The sequence below is a fragment of the Chrysemys picta genome, chromosome 7 (assembly GCF_011386835.1).
Source record: "Chrysemys picta bellii isolate R12L10 chromosome 7, ASM1138683v2, whole genome shotgun sequence".
In the NCBI taxonomy this organism is placed as follows: domain Eukaryota; kingdom Metazoa; phylum Chordata; order Testudines; family Emydidae; genus Chrysemys; species Chrysemys picta.
Window position 1 is genome coordinate 56,275,043 of NC_088797.1, and position 15,126 is coordinate 56,290,168.

The following is a 15,126-nucleotide window of genomic DNA, read 5'->3' on the forward strand; positions in this document are numbered from 1 at the left end:
TTTGAGTTGCATTAACAAGGAACCAGGGCACCCAGGAAATTACTGGAGTCCTGCAGACTAGTCATGTGAATGCCTAGCACTTCCCTGAGGAGTCCATTCTCGCTCCTCATATCACACTAACACAGAGGGACGATTACTTTTATTGGCAGATACAGTAGCCACAAAGAGTTAATTCAAACCATGTTCCTTCCCAACAGGGCTGTTTTAGCCAAAGGCTCTTTGCAAAACAAGGGAGGGGAGACGGATGGGGGAAGCATATGATTGCCTGCATCTTGCAGCTGTAGAGAACCACCACCCTGCCAAGGCTGCGTGCTCATAGGCCGTCCCATGATTGCATCTCAGGGTATGTTTACACTGGAGCTCAGGCAGACATACCTGTGTAGCTTGGATCAAGCCAGCATGCTAAAAACAAACGCAGACGTGGCAGTGTCAGCAGTGAGGCAGGGCAGCCACCCGCCCAAGTACATACCTAGGGTTTCAGATAGGATAGTACTCAGGGCAGCTGGTCCATCCTGCTGCTTGCGCCATCACAGCTATACTTCGATTTTCCACATGCTCACTCAATCAGAGCTAGCGCGTGCCTGTCTACTCGAGCTGGAAATCACACCTCCAGCTCCAGGCGAGACATGCCCCCAGCGAGGAGGTCAGAGGTACAGCTGAAGAGACACCTGAGTGGCAGTGACAAGAGGAGGTAAAGCAAGTGAATGAACCTACCACTGAACCAACGGGGGTGGGGTGGAAAAGAAAACAGGAACAAGCCACTGAGGCATTAACCTGGCTACATGACATGGTAAAGGACCTCACTCACTGGTTACAGAATACTGTTAGAAGTCTTAGCTTAAGGTTACTATATTTCAGCAAGCAAAAAAGGATGACGGGAGGAGACCCACCCTAGCCCTGCCCCCATCCTGCCCTAGCCCCGCCCCTGCCCCTCCCACTTCCCACCCCCCTCAGAACTCCCAATCCTCCCCCCCGCTCCTTGTCCCCTGACTGCCCCCTCCTGAGACCCTCCCCCATCCTAACTGGCCCCCTAGGACCCTACCCCCTACCTGTACTCTGATTGCTCCAACCCTTATCCACACCCCCACCCCCAGACAGACCCCTGGGACTCCCACGCCCCATCCAACCACTCCCCACCCCCTGACAGTGCCCCCCAGAACTCCTGACCCATCTAAACCCCTCTACTCCCTGTCCCCTGACTGCTCCGATCACTCTCCCCACTCCTGCCCCCCTGCCAGCCCCGTCCCCAGAACTCCCAACCCCCCGCCCCCCGCTCCTTGTCCCCTGACTGCCCCCTCCTGGGACCTCTGCTCCTAACTGCCCTCCAGGACCCCACCCCCTACCTAAGCCTCCCTGTTCCTTGTCCCCTAACTGCCCCCTCCTAAGACCCCCCCACCCTAACTGCCCCCCAGGACCCTACCCCCTACCTGCACCCTGACTGCCCAAAACCTTATCCACCCCTCCAGAAAGCCCCCCCCCGAACTCCCGACCCCCCCCCAGTCTCTTGACTGCCCCCTCCAAAACCTCCCTGCCCCTTCTCCGACCCCCTGACCCCCTTGTTGTTCGCCTTCACCTAATGTCTCTGTGAGCTTGCTCAGGAACGGCCTGAGCCGTTCGTCCCGGCACGCTGGGCAGCAGTGGAAGAGGAGCGGGGGAGGAGCTCCAGACTGCCGGAGGCGATCTGCAAATGCAGGGAGGGAGGGAGTGATCTCTGCTGCAGGGGAAGTGGAGGAGGGGCTCTCTCTGGCTGTTGGAGCCCCATGTAAGTGGTACCATCTGGCCAGCTCCCCTGTTAGCCGCGCGCGCTCTGCATGGGGGGGGGAGGAGGAGGAGGAGTCCGGACATTTACAAATTCCCCCCGGATGCTATTTTTAGCTCAAAAAGCCGGACATGTCTGGGGGAATCCGGATGAATGGTAACCCTATCTTAGCTACAATATAAATTGTACCAGCATTGTAACCAGGTCCCTGGACTGGACTGAGTTTGTAGAGCGCACAAGTCCAAGGGTACCCTCAGCAATCAAAATACCATAGGTTAGTGATGCACAAACAACCCACAACCAAATTGCAAGGATAACTTAAATGCCTGGTTACATTGCTGTCTGCAGCCATATCATCTGGTGCTGTGATCCAGCAACCTAGGCAGGGCCTGGACAGGTCACTACATGGAGGAGAGCCCTCCAAGGGACATCTAGATGCTCAGATAATTACAACCTGCTACCTGAAACCACCTCTGCAGTTTCAACTGTATACACTATTCTTCACTTCTGGTCCTGTCTATATTGTAACCTTGTGCTATGCTGTTAAACTGCTGCCAGGCATTGCTATAGTTAAGGCTGGGACTAGCTTACCGGTTTTTCAATGTGCTCTAAAATCTAATCTACATGCTTACTCTGTCTTCAATTGCTCTGTCTCGTGGCAATTTGGGTCATTTCAGCAAACGGTTTCTGCAATACAACCTTCCCTAAAAAAGGCCAGGACAACCTGATGTTTCTCCCATTTTTAAACACATTCCTGGAGCTCAAACTATAGCTTTGTTCCCCCCAAACTGATATCATCTGCTCAGAATTGAGCTCAGATAGCATCTGGTGCCCATTGCCCTTTCAGAGAAGCAATATTTTTAAAAAGTTATTCAGGGAAAAGATGGATCTTGGAGAGAGAAGGTGAATGACCAGTATGCAACCTTATTAGGGTAATGTGATCATGCCACAGGCTCCTCACCCCTTTCCTAAACACTGGGAGCAAGTATGATCAAAGAAAAGCAAGTAGCTGCCATCTCAAATGTTTGCAGGATCAGAGGCGTGGTTGAGTATACAGATACAGAACTACTGTTGGGAGCCCTATTTCAAGGACTGGTGTAAGGTCGACACTGACCAAGGTGTGTGTGCGTGCAACTTCACCTACGTGAATAACATAGCTGAAGTTGACATACTTAGATCAATTTACCGTGGTGTCTTCACCACGGTGAGTCGACTGCTGCCGCTCTTGTTGCGGTGGAGTACAGGAGTCGACGGGAGAGCGCTCGGGGATCAATTTATTGCGATAAATCGACCCCTGCTGGATTGATCGCTGCCCGCTGATCCGGCGGGTAGTGTAGACATACCCTCTGACAGGGTCAGGACACCGCTCACTCAAGACCACAATTTACATCAATCACAAAACACCAAAACCAAATTTCTCCTTTCTACAATAATTCATCCGATGAGCACAAACCAAAGATTCTCACGCCTAATCATTTCACACATCCCTAGCCTGTAGTTTCTGTGAAACTGGAGGCTGACAATTCTAGCCCTTTTAAACACAAACCATCTCAGTGCTGGGACGCAGCACGCAGGTACAGTAGGTGTATCTGCCAGACTGTGTCCTCACTAAGGCACCAGCTGCGTTTAGGGTGGGCTGAGCAGGCACCAGCTGGCTATGCCTGGCCTACACTCAATCACTTCACTCAGCCTGCACAAGCCACCGCCAGATGTGACCCTGTCCCTAAGGATTCCCTCTGGAACCTACACTTGCCCCTGCCTTATAGTTCACCGTCATGCACACGACCCAACAGCTACAAAGCCCCACAACAATACGCCGTTGGGCTCCTGTTAGCACAACCCACATGACTCAGCACTGCGATGAAGGGTCCTGATGCTCTTCTCAGAGCACAGCATGAGCTCTGCCAGCCTGCTGCAACCAATCCGGGCCATAGCCAACCCTAACACAGCAAAGGGCGACTGGAGCGCATGCAGATGAGAGAGAACACAATTCCGTAGGACGCCACACGCTACCGGAAATGAAACACATCTGTAGCAATTCCTCATGTCTGCTTATTATAGGACTACACAGGCTATCCCCCAGGGACTGTTGAAAGCTCCAGGGGGCAGAGTTAAGGTTGTAGGACAACGTAGGGCTACACCGTAGCTCTCTATTTCCTGGCTTTTAAGTGCATTCAATGGTTACGAGGCTACAGGCACCGCCAGTCATCCCTAACTGCGTTAACCAAGACTGGGTAGTGATTACAACCATTCAGGCTGCTGAACCATAGATGCCTTTACCGCAGTACCCACAGCAGAGCCAAGATACTGTAATGGAGATTCCTGTCCCATGTCACGGTAATTGCAGCACAGCAACTCGTTCAAGCAGTCGTAGCGGTACAATCTCAAAAGTGCTCTGGGATCTTTTGGAATGAAAAGTGCTGTATAAATATCAGCTGCTCATTCGAATTGGCAGCAGCCTCACCTCTGGGCAGATTCCAGCCAAGCATTAGGCAGCATTTGCCTCCCTCAAGGAGTAAGCAATGTCTTGGATTTCTCCCTCCCCCAGGACTAGCGGGGGAGATGTACTGGAGTGGTGACTTTACTGAGCTCGGTGGCAAAAGAAAGACACTGCAGGCAAGCAGCCAGCAAACCGGGAGAAGAGGTGAAATAAAATGAGTTGTGAAAACTTGCCCCACTCCCTCACCCAAAGCAATGCTCTCACATTAGCCAGAAGATGCTGAAGCTACAAATACAAATACACATGGCTTGACAGACGGCAAACTGAGCACTATCATCTGCAACTACGCAACTAACAAGTGAACTGACACAGATGGCTACCACCCACGCCTCATCTCCCCACCTGCTCACCATCCTAACAGCCTGAGAGAGAAACTGTCCCACCACCTCAGTAACTGTTGGTATATCGACACTCCCAGCACAACTCCCAACATGCAACACACCTGTCCATGGTGAACCTGGGGCTGCTGAGGCAGCTTAGCTCCCACTCCAGCTGTTTCCCTAATTATATTAAACACGCAGAATTCAGCTGCAGCTGCTCAGGCTGCTTCCAAAAAGACTTTCCTTTTAATTAAAAATTTGCTATTAAAAATCATTAAAGTGTGTAATACAAATAATCCTCTGGAAGTCATCTGTTCCAGCAGCTAATGACCAGCTTCGTTAGAGCAGTAACTAACAGGAGCAGGATGGTTAGCTCCTGCTGCTGCTAAGCAGTCCCCTAGGATGATGGCATCTCCCCTCCGCCCCTCCTGGCTCTGACAGAGAGGTTAAAGGATGCTGTATACGTGACAGCTGGTTGCACACTCCCCAAGCCCCAAACATTTCACACTGACTGAATTTTTAAAGCCCCAGAGAACAGCAATGCATTCCCATCTCAACCCACAGTTCCCCTCAGACAGGACCAAGCCTCTGTAGATGCAGCCAAAGGATCTCCACTGAAAGAGCAAAATGAGGTGAGCTAGACTAGTATGAAAAACTACAAGGAAGATTCCACCATGTACTTCTTGTAATTCTTATGGCCAGAGAAATGTGTAACAACTCCAGCCCTGGAAAGTGAGGGCAAGAGAATGATATCCCTGCCACGAAGGGACTCTGGCAAGAGAACGTTCTACAGAGAATAGAATCCGGTTTTCTAGGACACCCCGCTGCACCACAATTTCCTCCCTGTTAAGTATCTGTTCCCTTTCACAGACACATTTAAAAGTAACAAGAGAAATGTACTTCATTGAATAGAAGTTATATTCATGACATTTCAGTTTTAGTTAGCCTTTATTTCCTCTTTTAGTCTTTATTTCGCAACTTCTGTCTTGACAGACTAGAGCCTAACATCTCCCACCTAAACCCTGCTTAATCCCAGGGAACCGGCCAAATGAGTCTACATTAGCTGGGACAGTAGCAAATGTTCTGGTTAAACTGCACTCATTATTTTTCATGAGAATTAGCAACAGTTCCCAATTATCCATGTACCAGCTAAGCACAGTACCTTGCAATTTTCAGAGAGCATGTGAGAGCATGAGTGTATGTATTTAGAAAAGCTGGACACACACAAGTCCATGGGGACGGATGCAATGCATCCGAGGGTGCTGAAGGAGTTGGCTGATGTGATTGCAGAGTCACTCGTGGTGATCGGGTGAGGTACTGGACAATTGGAAAAAGGCTAATGTAGAGCCCATTTTTAAAAAAGGGAAGAAGAAGAATCCGGAGAACTACAGCCTCACTTCAGTCCCTGGAAAAATCATGGAGCAGGTCCTCAAGGAATCCATTTTGAAGCTCTTGAAGGAGAGGAAGGTGATCAGGAACAGTCAACATGGATTCACCAAGGGCAAGTCATGCCTGACCAACCTGATTGCCTTCTATGATGCGATAACTGGCTCTGTGGATATGGGGAAAGCGGTGGATGTGATATACCTTGACTTTAGCAAAGCTTTTGATATGGTCTCCCACAGTATTCTTGCCAGCAAGTTAAAATAGTATGGATTGGATGAATGGACTATAAGGTGGATAGAAAGCTGGCTAGATCATCAGGCTCAACAGGTAGTGATCAACAGCTCCATGTCTAATTGGCAGCCGGTATCAAGCAGAGTGCCCCAGCGGTCTGTCCTGGGGCCGGTTTTGTTCAACATCTTCATTAATGATCTGGATAATGGGATGGATTTCACCCTCTGCAAGTTCATGGATGACACTAAGCTGGGGGAAGAGGTAGATATGCTGGAGGGTAGGGATAGGGTCCAAAGTGACCTAGACAAATTGGAGGATTGGGCCAAAAAAAAAAAAAAAAAAAAAAATCTGATGAGGTTCAACAAGGACAAGTGCAGAGTCCTGCACTTAGGACGGAAGAATCCCATTAACTGCTACAGGTTGGGGACCAAATGGCTAAGCGGCAGTTCTGCAGAAAAGGACCTGGGGATTACAATGGACAAGAAGCTGGATATGAGTCAACAGCGTGCCCTTGTTGCCAAGAAGGCTAACGGCATACTGGGCTGCATTAGTAGGAGCATTGCCAGCAGATCGAGGGAAGTGATTATTCCCCTCTATTCAACACTGGTGAGGCCACATCTGGAATATTGCATCCAGTTTTGGGCCCCCCACTACAGAAAGGATGTGGACAAATTGGAGAGAGTCCAGCGGAGGACAACGAAAATGATTAGGAGGCTGGGGCAAATTACTTATGAGGAGAGGCTGAGGGAACTGGGCTTGATTAGTCTGCAGAAGAGAAGAGGGGGGATTTGATAGCAGACTTCAACTACCTGAAGGGGGATTCCAAAGAGGATGGAGCTCGGCTGTTCTCAGTGATGGCAGATGACAGAACAAGGAGCAATGGTCTCAAGTTGCAGTGTGGGAGGTCTATGTTGGATATTAGGAAAAACTATTTCACTAGGAGGATGGTGAATCACTGGAATGGGTTACCCAGGGAGGTGGTAGAATCTACATCCTTAGAGGTTTTTAAGGCCTGGCTTAACAAAGCCCTGGCTGGGATGATTTAGTTGGTGTTGGTCCTGCTTTGAGCAGGGGGTTGGACTAGATGACCTCCTGAGGTCTCTTCCAACCCTAATCTTCTATGATTCTATGAACTAGCACAAAGCTGGAGTTGTGCAGCAGACACATCAACCAGCAGGGACTAAGAGAGTCACTGTGCAGCCCCCAAGATGAGGCAGTAATGGGGAAATATAGTTCCCAAGATGAAAGAACAAGACTGGCGGGGAAAGGGATGAAGGGAAGAGGAGAAAAATCAGAGAAAGAAAGAAAGTGAGGAGGAGAGAATCCAAGTCAGGAACACGAAGGGATGGATTGGCCAATTCTCAGCACACACCCCCGCCCCCACTGCAGTGCACACAGATAAGCATCAGCATCCCTGTGCAACTGGAGAAAGGGAAACCTGCAGCTCAGCTGGCACAAACTTAAGGGAGGGAAAAGCTCTACTGCTGAAGTGGTGTTTGGCATTTTCGGGAAGAGGGGTGGGAGGAGGAGGGAAAAATGAAGAAGGGGAGACATTGCTATTGTTACCCTACAAGCACTCCCAGGAACCATAGCAACCCACTCAACAGCCTGAGCCTGTTCCAAGGCAGAGCCATTCAAACTGGGAGCTGGGAAAGCAGTGAACTGAGTCTCCTGCTACAAGGACGTAACACAGGCCGTCCCTCCCCCTCCCACCAACAGGTTCTCACAGGAACAAGGAACACGTCCAGCACCCCCACCTCCCCCAGGCAGAAGCAGTCACATGGCAGAGACTCATTTAAACATAGAGGGCCAAATTCTTCCATGGTGTCGCACCAAAGAAGTCAACTGAGCTCTGCTAGGGATGAATTTGGCTGAGCTGCTGGAAAGTACCCACAGCCAGCATTTTAACTATTCTCTACACACATATCATCTTCTCTAACCCAATTTCTAAGGCAGCCTAGATCTCTGCAGTCCACAACATCTGAACTTGCTGCTTATGGCAAACACTGTCCAGAGTTGTTTCTTGCTAGAACGGGGGCAGTTGGAGTTATTTTGTTAAAAAAGGTGGTGGGAAAACATTCCAGAGCACATAATCAATGAGGATCTATTTAACAAGGAATGTGCTTCTCAAGATAAGAAGGCCTGAAGCTCTGAGTCAAACCATTAGGCCTTCAAGTCTGGTCTCCTGCCTCCAGAGGTGGTCAGTGCCTAACCTTTCATAAGCAGGTGAAACTACCCTACAACATTCCCAGCTAACTGTGCAGTGCTGTATAAACAAGAAAAATTTACTTCCTGGTCCCTTCAGCAATCCTCGCATTTGATCACCATAACCTCAGCACGCAGAAACTACAAGCATTATTTACACAGCCACCAACATACGATTCCCTGGGGAATGGACTTCTAAAGTGGTACGCCAGGTGATAAAGGAATATCAAACTGAACAAGATCAGAGAAAATTAAGTTTATCCACAACTGATTTCTCTAGATCTTTCCCCAAATCTTAAAAATAGAAGTGCCCAAGACGGAGAAGAACACAGGGAGACAGCAACAAGATGCAAAAGTTACACTGGGAAAAATAATCAGGAGCACAGATATTTGAACGGAGGGAGAAACCTAGACAGCACTAGTTCTGAAAGGAACTTAGGACAGCAGTTTGAAGGAGTTTGGAAGAGCAGAGTAAAGTAAGCCTGGGACAGTACTGAAGTGTATAGAAGTAAAGAGCCCATGTCATGCAACAGGGAGCCCATTTGGCGGGGCCACACCAGCATTATTACTTGTATTACCACCAGCTTCTTAGGCAATCAGTTCTGGAGGCCACAATTAGCAAAGAGCACAACAGAACAGAAGAAGGCAGAAAACAACAAAAGTGATCAGGGCTCACTTAGTAGCAAAGATTTTAAAAGCTACATTTGTGTAGTTTGACTAAGCACTGTCAAAGGAGGGGAGGACATGATAGAAGTCTATAAATAGTCAAAGGGTGGATACATCAGATTCTAGGAGCCCTTGATTTCTGGGGTAGCGCTTTCAAAAAATTTCCCACCGTTGTAGCTTTAAGGAGTCCTAGTGCAGGCAAGGCCACATTTAGCATCAGGCAGTTGAAACCTGCCCTGAGCAACACAAAGATTCTGGTGATCACCTGTAGCTTTGTCTGCACTCAGGACCCCAACACTACATCTCATACACTAGGGCAGGGATAGGCAACCTATGGCATGCATGCCAAAGGTGGCACGTGAGCTGATTTTCAGTGGCACCCACACTGCCCGGGTCCTGGCCACCGGTCCGGGGGGCTCTGCATTTTAGTTTAATTTTAAATAAAGCTTCTTAAACGTTTTAGACACCTTATTTACTTTACATACAATAGTTTAGTTATATATTATAGACTTATAGAAAAAGACCTTCTAAAAACGTTAAAATGTATTACTGGCACGCGAAACTTTAAATTAGAGTGAATAAATGAAGACTCGGCACACCACTTCTGAAAGGTTGCCGACCCCTGCACTAGGACATTCTGACCTCAGAGAGCTGCACTGCAGTTAGCAAGGGTAGAAAATGGCTGAAATCCCTTCTCCCCAGAACAGAGTATAGACAGTGTCTGAATTAGCAGGGTTTGTTAGGCTATGCCCTACACTACAGACTGTACTGCAGCTGCACCACTGTAAGGTCTCCTGGATAGCCACTCTATGCCGATAGGACAGAGCTCTCCCGTCAGCAAAATTAAAGCACTCCAACGAGCGGCGGCAGCTATGTTGGCAGGAGAGGGTCTCCTGCCAACACAGCACTGTTCGTACTGGCGCTTTTGTCGGTGAAACTTAAGTTGGTCCGGGGTGAGGGGGGGGGTGTTTTTCCACACCTCTGACCGACAGAAGTTTTGCCGATAAAAGTGCTAGTGTAGTTGTAGCCTTAGAATGAACACACCTGGACTAACTTCACATTTGGTTTGACAGCTGAGCTACATGTTAAAACAAGCAGGCTTTTTGTTTGTTTTTAAAAAGGTACATTTTATCTAGGCAGTCTCACAATATTCAGTGATGAGAAGGGAGGAGAGCCTAAATATCCCTCCTGAAGAGACTGGCTAGAACTCCAGCGAGGGAGGCTTGGTTCTGCAACTCACAGCAGGAGACAGTATCTGGTTGTCCCTCCCATTATGTTAAAAAACTTGTCTCTGGTTTTCAAAGAAGTGAAAGGGCTTTGCGAGCCTTTGATGCAGACACAGCTCTGCAAAGCTTTCGAGATCTGTCTGAATGGCAGATCAGACAGCGAAAGAAGAAATCCAACATCCCCTGTGGAGGAAAGGCTCTCACTGATCTCCGTGGGAGTTTTCACTGGACCAGACCTCTCCTGTGTATTTCCTTGCCCTCATTATGAGTCAGATAGATTTGCTTTCCCTTTGAAACAAAGGATGAAGGTGGATTGGTCACCAATTAATCCCCATCCCATTTGACTGCACTTAACTGCCACTCCTGGCCAGCACAGAGCAATGGGTTATGAGAGTGAAGTGGGAATCTGAGTTTGCAAAGGAACTCCAGAATACTACAGACAAAGCATTTAGCCCCTCTGATGCATAAAGCAGTGTGGATAGACTTCAAAGAGTCTCCCTGCCCCAGCAAGGCCACACCCATCGGAAACTGAAGGGCTGGGGAAGGAAATCCCAGAGGATATCACTCCTTTCTCACTGAAAACAGCTAGGTATGAAATGGTAACAAAAAGCCAGACACATTTGGATGGCAGCCAGTTGACAGCGCTTGATACACTGCATTAGAGCAATTTGCCTTTGGAAAGCAAGACTTTCTAGAAGTTGCCTCAACATCAGTCTCTTCCCTCTAGAGGCTGACAGTGTCTCTGGACTGCAGAATAACTGGACCAAAAACTCAGCCCCTCAAAGCAGTATACTGCTGAGGTTACCTCGGCCCCAGTGTGTAGCCCCGGACACAGCAAGAAAATTGCCAATTACATAGCAGTAGTCCATAATGAGTGCTGAGATTTGGTGGCGGCATTTCCAGAGAAATGATGGGTGGCCACAGCACAAAGAAAGAGAAATATAGTAGAAATAGACACACCATCTGCACGCCCTGCAATTGTTTTATACCCAAAATAACCTTTATTTTAGCCATTTTTGGAAAACAATTGACATATGCTGTGGTCATGGTTTTGCACTCTGGAATTACCACACCAGAGCTGGTCTTTTCAGACCCAACAGATCACTTGCAAAGCCAACAACGATGTGTTGCATGCCCCAAATAACCAGGAGAAGAGGGACAGCAAACATACATCCAACTTTAAAACCTTCACTCTGTAATAGCCTGCTTCAGCTCACGGCAGTATCACAGTACTTGTCAGAAGGGTGTTTCCAAACAAAAAGACTATGACTTAACCCACTTCCTTATATGCAGGCTTCAATCTGCAGAACTGTTTGGTGGTGGTGCAATGTCACCAGGATAGTGCATATTGGGGCAATGCAACAAGCAGAAACCTTTAGGCCCTGGCAGGTCCGAATGTCATGGATTTAAAGCTGGTGGTGTACTGAACGTACCCTGTCCCTAGTTATTTGGAGTCTTCAAATTAATTCTATAACTGCTAGTTGCCTTTAAAAATTAAAGTTCTTTCTAGGACAAGAAATCCTCTGCCGAAAGACTGTTGGTCACTGGCCATAAGCGTCTTCCCACATGCGTGGCAAAGCTCACTATACCAGGTAATTGATTACAAGACTGGGACACACCCAATACCAGCTGAAGTCCCTCACACATGGATCCAACTGCAAAGAGAAACTAACTAGGTTTTTGTGATCCTGGTCAGTTTCCATATGCAGCGAGTTTCCGCTTGTAGAGTGTTTCTGTCCTTGAGTGCAGCCTTACAATCTCCTGAAAGCCTGACAAGAGAAGAGATTAGGGTGACCAGATGTCCCGATTTTATAGGGACAGTCCCGATTTTTGGGTCTTTTTCTTATATGGGCTCTTATTACCCCCCAACCCTTGTCCCAATTTTTCACATTTGCTGTCTGGTCACCCTAGAAGAGATGTAGATTAATTTAAAGAAGGAGAGAGGAAAAGGAAGAAAAATTCACACCAGGAGAAAGATATTGAGACAACCTTGATGGCCATTTCTCCTAACATGATTCTCAGTGCAAAAATACTGCAGGTCACCAAAAGTTTGGACATTAGTGACTACCAAAATGAGTCACTGCAGCTTATTACATTACTATGCAAGAGAGCCACAGACCAGCTTATTCACAGAGGCTAATCACTTAAAAAAGGTGGGGTGGGAAGACAGGATCAAGGATCAAGTTTTAAAGCCTCCCGGTGAAAGTCCTCCTGAACTCCCCAAGATATTTCCTCAGGCTGGTGGCATTCTAGAGACATGCACGGCTGGGCTCAGGCACATACTGTCCCATGCATGCTGCAAGTATTAACTGTGTGAGTGGGTGCCCTGACTCGGCTGCTTTTGTACTAAGATGGCCCTGCTGAGTTTGGTACCACTAACCTGGCTCTTTGTTGCTGAGCTTCTGCTCCATTTGTTTCCTGATGGGTTTGCCCTGACAGCATGGAAGCTCAGGGTTTACCTGTGATGCAGCTCTAAACAAAGCTTGTTCAAACTTGTCACTAGTGACATGTATCACATTTTGGATGCCTCCGTTTTCTGTCTATTTGAGGCACCCTCTCTCTCTCTCTCTCACCTATTGCCCATGCCATACTGCCAGAGCCACAGTCAGCAGAGTTGGAGCAGCCTCTGTCAAACCTGCTGACAGTGCATTTTGGATGAGGGGCCCTGAATAATGGAATTCACTCACCACCTCCCTCAGTCTGAAACAGCCTATACCTGTGGGCTTTCAGAACATGCTGCAAGGGCCACCTCCTTTCCTTGGCCTTTAGGGAGGGAGTGGGGACATGTGCCGTGAAGGAAAGACGCTGCACCTAGTGATGGGGGCTTTCCCCCCTCCTCCTGCCTTTTGGGAAACCTGCTGCCTTTTATTTCTGTATTCTCAGAAAATGCCATGGGCACCCAGAGCTTTGGACAAGCACTTTTTTAGTGATCGTATAAATCTAAATTAAGACAAATCTCCATGTCCCAGCAAGGGCCATTCTGTCGTCTCTGTTAGCAGTCTCAGCGAAGAGGCCACGGACTGGCTGGGTCATGCAGACTGAACTACGGCCAGAGCTGCTCCATCCAGGTCAGGATGGAAGCGCCCTGGTGCAGCAGCCTGGGGGAGACTTGTGCAGCTGCTTCCCAGGCAGACCCTGTTCTGAGGCTATTGGGGTTAGTCGTTGGTGCTGTCAAACCTGGCACCATGGCTCCAATTCACTTTTTATAAATATTTGGGGCGAATGGGGGGGGTACAACACCACCACCGTGGATACTTGTGTGTAAGAAAACCCATGTTGTCCCCTAGGGCAGCTGTGACAAAGGTAAGCCTTCCCTATGGCTCACAGCCAGTGATGAGCTACCAAAATCTTAACAACCGGTTCCGCGCTCTGGGTCATCAGCGGCAGGTCCTTCAGTGCCGCCGAAGACCCAGAGCGAGTGAAGGACCCGCCGCCGAAGTGCCACCGAAGACTCGGAGCGCCGCCCAGTGAGTACAGGCTCCACGTGTTTTATTACATTTTTTTTTTAAATAATCCCTGCCGGGGCCCCATCGAAACTGTTTGAATTGGGCCCCGCACTTCCTAAAGCTGGCCCTGCACATCGGGGTTGCAAAATTGTATCAGGGGCTGGGTAGGGAAGGCTGTGCCTCCCAAAACAGCCTGTCCCCCCCCACTTCCGACCCCCACCCATGTCCTGCCCCCCTCAGAACCCACAAGGGCCGCAAGCAACCCATCAAACCCCCCGCTCCTTGTCCCCTGACCACCCCCTCCCGAGACCCCCCACCCTTACTGCCCCACAGGACCCCACCCCCTCCCCAACTTGCCCCGCTCCCTGTCCCCTGACTCCCCCAACCCCAGCCACCACCAACCCGACAGACCCCTGGAACTCATGCCTACCCGAACCCCCGCACCGTTCCCCATCCCCTGACCACCACCCCCCAGAACCTCTGCCCCCTCCCTGCCCCTTATCCACCACCGCCCCCCAGGCTCCCTTACCCCCGCTTCCCCCCTCTCTTGGAGCCTCAGCGCGCCACGTCCAGGAGCGGCCCTGGGCAGCGCTGCAGGGGCATGGCTCCAGCGGGACCTGAGCTCCCGCCACTCGGAGCCCCGCCCCCTTACCACGTGGCTCTGAGCAGGAGGAGCTCAGGCCCCGCTGGAGCCACGCCGCTTTAGCTCCGTCCAGGGCTGCTCCTGGACGTGGCACGCTGAGGCACCAGGGGATGGGGGAAGGCAGAAGCAGGGGGCAGCCTCCAACATTCTAGTGGGGGCCCCTGCGGGGCCCGGGGCAAATTGCCCCACTTGCCCCCCCTCTGGGCGGCCCTGCTGCGGACCGGAGTTGTTTGCCCACCCGCCCAGCCCTTTAACAGCCGGTTCTACACCGGCTTCAAATTTAACAACTGGTTCTTGCGAACCGGTGGGAACTGGCTCCAGCTCACCACTGCTCATGGCACTATGGCTCTACAGGAGCGATATTAGAGTCTGCCATCTGCTCGAAGGTGTTACTCCGCATTCTGCCCCAGAGATGCACAAGCACCTCAGATTAGTTCCGAGGTAGGCTCCAACACCTCTTTAGATCACAATAAAATACATTAATAAAAGCAATGAGTAGGGTTCAAAGTTTTTGCTCAAGGCAGTTTCTAGCAAACAATGGCAAATTTCACTGGAGCGGGACTGACGGGCAAACTTCCATGGAGCTTTAGAAGGCAAAACAATCCCGCTCCTGTTTCTGCAGTTTAGTAAATAACGTGGTTTTTTGTTAGAAGTTGAGTTATTTTTTTCCCCCTCCTTGTAATTCAAGTCAAAGTTGTCCCCGTGACTCCATCACTTATTTTTAGCCCGTCACTAAAGCCTTCA

The 15,126-nt window shown here is 49.5% G+C and overlaps 1 protein-coding gene across 50 annotated transcripts in view; it reads right to left on the minus strand.

Moving 5' to 3' along the window:
* The window catches only part of CAMK2G (calcium/calmodulin dependent protein kinase II gamma), a 164,769-nt gene that overhangs the window by 79,556 nt on the left and 70,087 nt on the right, over positions 1 to 15,126 (minus strand). The gene's annotated exons all lie outside the window — the stretch shown is intronic.